The sequence below is a fragment of the Parus major genome, chromosome 22, assembly GCF_001522545.3.
Source record: "Parus major isolate Abel chromosome 22, Parus_major1.1, whole genome shotgun sequence".
Lineage (NCBI taxonomy): Eukaryota > Metazoa > Chordata > Aves > Passeriformes > Paridae > Parus > Parus major.
In genome coordinates, this window is record NC_031790.1 from 2,201,176 (window position 1) to 2,207,576 (window position 6,401).

The 6,401-nt window shown below is 52.9% G+C and overlaps 1 protein-coding gene across 1 annotated transcript in view; it reads right to left on the minus strand.

Moving 5' to 3' along the window:
* The window catches only part of SLC25A37 (solute carrier family 25 member 37), a 12,675-nt gene extending 6,280 nt beyond the window's left edge, over window positions 1–6,395 (minus strand). Inside the window, exon 1 of the mRNA XM_033519401.1 lies at window positions 6,302–6,395. The gene's annotated coding sequence lies outside the window, so the exon portion shown is untranslated. The remainder of the gene's footprint in view (window positions 1–6,301) is intronic.
* Between the last annotated feature and the right edge of the window lie 6 nt (window positions 6,396–6,401).

Genomic DNA, 6,401 nt, shown 5'->3' on the forward strand with positions numbered 1-6,401 from the left:
CCATGGAAATCCCAAGGAATGAGGCTGCTGCAGGATGGAAATGCAGCCTCTGCTCGGCTTTTTCCATGGAAAATCAAAAGGAATCAAATTTTTCCATGGAAAACCCAAGGAATGAGGCTACTGCAGGAGGGAAATGGTTACATTCCATTTCCCTCTTGGAAAACCAAAAGAAATCAAATTATGATTTTCCATGGAAAATCAAAAAGAAACAAATTTTTCCATGGAAAACCCAAAGAATGAGGCTGCTGCAGGAGGGAAGTGCAGCCTCTGCTTAGCTTCATCCATGGAAAGGCCAGGGAATGAGGCTGGATGAAGAAATACAGGGATGCTTTTAATTTTCTCCTGCTTTCAACACCCTGCACCTGCCCCAGCCTGTATCTCCTGCAGCTGCACAGCAGCTTGGGACAGTTCCTAGAAGGGCAAGCTGGGAAAACTAGGAAAAGGCAGGAATTCCCCCAAAAGTAGAAAATGCAGAGCCCGCGTCCCCCTGGGAGCTTCCTTGTCCCTGTTTTCCTCTCAGCTCCCAGAGTTCTGCACCCACCAAGGGCCTGGCCGGGAATTCCAGCTGCATTTCTGTTGTTTTTTCCCACAGATTTTAATCCAGCTGAGCTCCTGGCATCCAAACCTACTTCAAACCTCACTGCCACCACTTCATTTCACAACTTTTCCCCTCAGGAAAATTTCTTGGAGCTCCCCGGAGCTGACAATGACAATGTAGGAGGGGTCCCAGGACCCCAACCAGCATTGGGAAAGCTCCAATCTCCACGGCCATCCTGGAAAGATCATCCCAGGAAATCCTAAGCAGCAAAATGCCCTCAGATCCTTCCTGTTTTCCATGTGGGAAAGGGTTAAACACTGTGTCAGGTCACGGAGCAGCAGCCCTGGAAGTGTCAGGAACACCAGACGCGACACCGGGCTGGTGACAAGGTGGGGATGGGGCACAGGTTGGGCTGGATGGCCTTGGAAGGCTTTTCCAACCTCAGTAATTCCATGATTCTGCAATTCCAGCGCAGGAGAGTGAAACCAGCCCAGGGGAACATGGCCCTTGGAGGAGCCTTGGCCTCAAAACACAAACACTGGGAAAAAAACCTTGGGAAAGGGGTGTTCAGCAACCTCTGGAATTAAAGCTTTTCCAAGGAGAAGCTCAAGAGCTGCAGGAAGGATTCCTTCCTCAGCAGGATCCCCATGTCAAGCCCTTCATTAATTAGCCAGGAGGCAGTTCAACCTTCAGACCATAAAAACCTTTAAGGTTTGAACCTTGGAGCCCCCAAAAGCCCAAAGCCCTTCCACATCCCCTCTGTGAGGCCAAGGAAGAGACTAGAGCTCAGCTCAGGACTTTCACCCGGAATAACAAAACCAAAGTGCGTTTATTAAAGTCTAGGCCAACCAAATGATGGAATTTGTAGTAAATACTCTTTAAAAACCCTAAAAATCACACAGGAATTCTTTGGAATTTCAGATTCCTAGGCCCCATCATGCAAAGCTCCCTGTTCTGCAGCACCTCATTCCCTGGGAGCTCCAGGTGCTGGAAACAAACCCAAAAACTCTCCTGGGAGAGCAGCAATGCCCTGAATTAGCTCAGATTTAAAAGCAGACTTTATATCCAGCTGTCCTGCAACCCCTCACAGTCTCTGCACCTTCCCATGCTATGGTCAGGATTTCAGGATGTTCCGCAGAAAATCCCAGTCTCATCCCAGTTTAACCCCGGGGGAAACAGGTGACATTTACGTGCAGGACCGATGTGTTTTTGGGAAGTGAAATCGCGGATTTCCATCCCAATGGATGATCCCGTTTTTCCCACTTTCACCTCCTGTACCTGTCAGGGCCACGCACATCCCTCAGGAAAATCAATTTACAGAGAGCCTGCTGCCCCAGCTTGGTCAGAAGCAGGGCAGCTTTTCATGGAAAAGGGATCTAAGGTGGGTAGGGCTCTCCCATGAGAACGGATAAATAGGATTTTTTTTTTTTTTTGTCGATCTGAGCCTCTCTGAAGGGGTTTAAAACTCACCCCACAGCCCTGAGGAGCCTACACAAGCTGCACTTTGCATCAGCCACCCATCACCTGTGGGTGAAGCAGGACTAACAGCCCAAGGAGCAGATAAAACCAGGACTATCCGCTCATAAAACCAGGAAAAATTGCCCAAGGAATAGCCTGGGTAAAACAGGACTAACAGCCCAAGGAGCAGATAAAACCAAGATTCAGCAACCCAAGGGGCAGCCAAAAGCAAGATTTGAGAGGCCAAACAGCCCAAGGAATAACCAAAACCTGGATTTAGGAGGATAAACAGCTCAAGGAAAAACCAAAATCAGGATTTATGAGGCCAAACAGCCCAAGGAACAACCAAACCCAGGATCACCTGCCGAGCCAGAGGCCCAGAGCTGGGAGCAGCTCTGTGGGAAGGAGCTGCAGTTTATCAGGGCTTGAGGAGCTGATTTCCCTGAGCTGGGCAGTGCCCCCAGCTCCTCTCACCTATCTGAAGCCACCAAGCAGCTCCTGGAGCCTCACCCCTGATAAGCAGCCAAGAAATTCTTCTCCACCTACCCCAATTAATCCCCGTTGCATAAGGCAGCGGTGCAGGGCCAGCCACGAGCACCCTGCTCGTCCTGGTTGCAGCTTGGGCAGAAAAAAACATCACCACAAATGCCAAAGTCAGGTTGAGGCAGTTCCCTGCTCCTCAGGAAGAACTGTCCTGCTGGATGAAGTTTGGGATTACTCCAGTGCGGTCTTATTTTAGCCAGATTTTTTTTCCCAGCAGGAATCAGCTCCCTGTTTTGCATATCCTGGTGGAGGGGCACTGTTTTGACACCTCACGAACACCCTCAGACCTCGTTTGCCTTTTGGTTTGGGTTTCTTTATTTATTTTCTCTCGGTACAACCTGTTTTTCACGGGACAGAGGCTCGCAAAGGGAGCATAAAATGCTTTTAGCAGGAAATCAGCAGCATTGCTGCAGGGATCCAGCAGATCCTGCCAGCTGGACAAGGCAGGAGCCAGCCTCAAGCTCTGAACCCCAGTTTGGGGGAGGTTCAGTTGGAACAGGGCAAGGTACGAGCCAGGCTCAAGCTCTGAACCCAAATTTGAGGGGGGTCAGCTGGAACATCCCCCAAATAAGCAGCACACCCATGGGAGGGGAGCAGAGGGTCAGTCCAACAGCTTATCCAGGAATTCCCAACATCCCAAAACTCCCCTTCTGCTGGAACATGAGGAACTGCCCCTCCTGGAGCAGCTGGAAATGGGGGGGATGCAGAATCTCCCACCACCCCAAATAATCCACAGCCCTGCCTCCCTCAGACGTTCTGCTATGCTTCCAGGACCTTTGTGACCAACAGGGCAGCTCCAAAGACAGGCCAGGTTCTTACGGAAAAGGATTTAATAGAAAAGGATTTATTTTGTCTCTAGAGCCACTGGCACCCTCTGCAAGAAGGGAGGTGCCAGCCCTGCACGCCTCCAGTTTCTCCCCCCAGCAATTAATCCATCCCCAGTGGAGCAAAACTGTTCCTCACATCCCCAGGGGAATCCTATCCTTTGTTTTCACAACCTTTGGGAAACCAGCTCCAGCAGAAAAATCACCAAATGGACCAGAGAAGGTGGAGGAGGCTCCAGAAGAGCCCTCCAGAAACTCCTTTCCTGCTGCCATCGGGAGTCCTTGACATGCTAATCCCCCCCAGATAATTTGTGAATGAATCAGGGTTCCCAGCACAGCTGTTTGCAGCAGCCACAAACAAAAACAAGGCTGACAAGTGTGAGAAACACCCTCAGCATCAGCAAAACCCAGCCCAGAGCATCCAAACAACCAGTGCTGAGAGGGACAGGTAGAGGAAAAGTGCAGGTGAGGCTGGAGCTCGAGGGGGCTTTGCCTAATGGGAAAAAAATATTATTATTTATTATTCAGCATCTGAAAAAAAAAGGGGAGGGGGGAGAAAGAGCGTAGATTTAAATTGGATATTGGGAAGGAATTCTTCCCTGTGAGGGAGGAAGGAGGGATGGAATTCCCAGAGGAGTTGTGGTTGTACCTGGATCCCTGGAAGTGTCCAAGGCCTGGAGCAGCCTGGGACAGTGGGAGATGTCCCAGGGGTGGCACCGGGGCATTTGAAGGTCCCTTCCCACCCAAACCATTCTGGGATTCCGTGACCCTGCCAAGCTCAGGGGTTGTGCAAGTGCCTGCAGCAAACAATTCCCCAAATTACAACATTTTCGGTTTCTCTTTGGGAGGAAATGATTTGCTGGAACCCAGACATTTCCCTCAGAGCAGGAGCTGCCCAGGTGCTCTTTCTGCACCTCCAAAAAATCCTGACCCCCTCCAGCCTGGAGGTCTGAGCCAGGAAGTCCCATTGAAGAAAAGCTTTGCTCTTTTTCTGTAGGAATGTGGCCCCTCTTCCTCAATAAAGCCAAAGAGCTGCTCTTAGGAGCTGGGTCCTTATTGAATTACACCCACCATAAAAAAATAAAACTCTTTAGGGATCAAAAAATCCCTTTTTTGGATCAGCTGTAACCTTTCCCCAGGGCAGACAGGTGGAATGACAGCGAGTGCCCAGGGCAGGAGCAGATCCCAGCCTGCAGCTCAGGATTTCTGCCCAGCACGCAGAGCGACCTTGGCCAGGCTCCACCAGAGTTTTCCCGCAGCAGCCGGAGCATTTTATCCGCTCCCAGCACTTCCAGGCACTTGGCTGAGCAGGATTACCCAGCCTAAGGCAGGGCCCTGGCCCTGGAGCAGCCAGGGAAGTCACAGCTCAGGGAATGTTCCCTCCAAAGCACCTCCTGCTCTGGGAAGCCAGGCACCACTTTCATTTCTCGCTCTGCTTTCCCCGTGGAGGAAATGCCCTCGTGAGCAACTCCAGAATTCCGGAGGGACAACACCCACGGAGCTGCTCCGGCCGTGACTGGGCACAGAACACCTCATTTGTTTGTGCCAGCAGCTGGTGCCACGCTCGAGGTGGGAACCAACCCCACAGCCAGGGGGAACATCCCAAATCTATGAGCCAGGTGCAGTGGGGACAGACCCGGAGGGAAAACAGGACCAAAAAAACCCGGGAATATTTCCTCTGATTATCACACTGGCAGGACCTGAGAAAGCCAAGGCATTTCCTCTCCTCTGCTCTTTCTACACTTTCAGGGAGCCCTGCATGAAAAGGAGAAGGGATTGCAACATCTCGTGATTCATCCACACCGCCATCGAGGGAGTTTGGCTCTTCCCAGTTTTCCCTCTTTTGAAGGCCCCACAGCAGCAAACTGGCAGGGCAGAGGGAGGAAATATCCTTCAGGATGATTCCCACCGCTCTGGAGACACTGAGAAGCCTTCCCTGAGTGGGACTGAGCATCATCAGCTCCAAAATCCACTAGCCAGCCCCTCTTCACACACACTGACCCAACACGGCCACATCTGTGCCACTCACTCCATCCTGCTGTGGACACACAACCCCATCCCAGCAGCTTTTCCCTCCTGAGCTGGAATTCCAAAGCTCCAGGAGGGAAAAGCTGCCTGGGGAGCTCCTGATCCGCTCCCAGGCCAGGAGGATGGCATCTCCCAGGGCAGAGAGCAGCACTGGCATGTCACCTTTGCCTCAGCAGTCATGCAAAACTCCCCCAAATGAGCTGCAGGACGGGCCCAGGGAGAGCAGAGCTTCAGAGCCAGCAGGGATTTGGGGGTGACACCTCGGGGACCTGCCCAGTGCCTTGTCTATCCCAGGAACCTCACACATCCCAACATTCCATGGACGCTTTGCCTGAGTGCGTCCCAAGAGTCCTTACATGTTCCCACCTTTCGTGCACCCCAACACCCCCTCCACGCTTCCCCCACCTCTGCACCCCAATTCCTTCCAGATTTTCCTCCCTTGCACCCCAAAAACCCCCAGCACTTCTTCCACCCCTACAGCTGCTCATACACCTTCCCCTTCGTACCCGAACAGTTCCTTGCATGCCCTTTACATCTCCCCTCTTCTTGCACCCCAAAAAAACCTTGCACACCCCTTCTCCTCCCTCCCCTCCTTGCATCACCAGTACTTCTTGCACCCCAAAAAAACCCTTGCACGCTCCTCTGTTCCCTCCCCTCCTTGCACCCCAAAAAATCCCTCTGCACCCCCAGCACTTCTCGTACCCCAGTAACCCCCTGCACACTCCCTCCTCGCACACCTCCCTTACGCTCCCCCCTCCTCGCACCCCAACGAATCCTCGCACCCCAATAACGCCCTGCACTCTCCCCGTCCCCCCGAACACCCCGGTGCGCCTTGTCCCGCTCCCCGCAGCATCCCCCCGGTCCATCCCGGCTCCCCCCCGGGCACCCCTTCCCCGCTGTCCCCACGCACCTTGACCGAGTCCACGGGGTACATGACCGTGTGCTCCATGATGCCCGCCACGGCCCCGGCCACCATGTGCGTGCCGAGCGCGACGCTGCTGGGCAGGCTC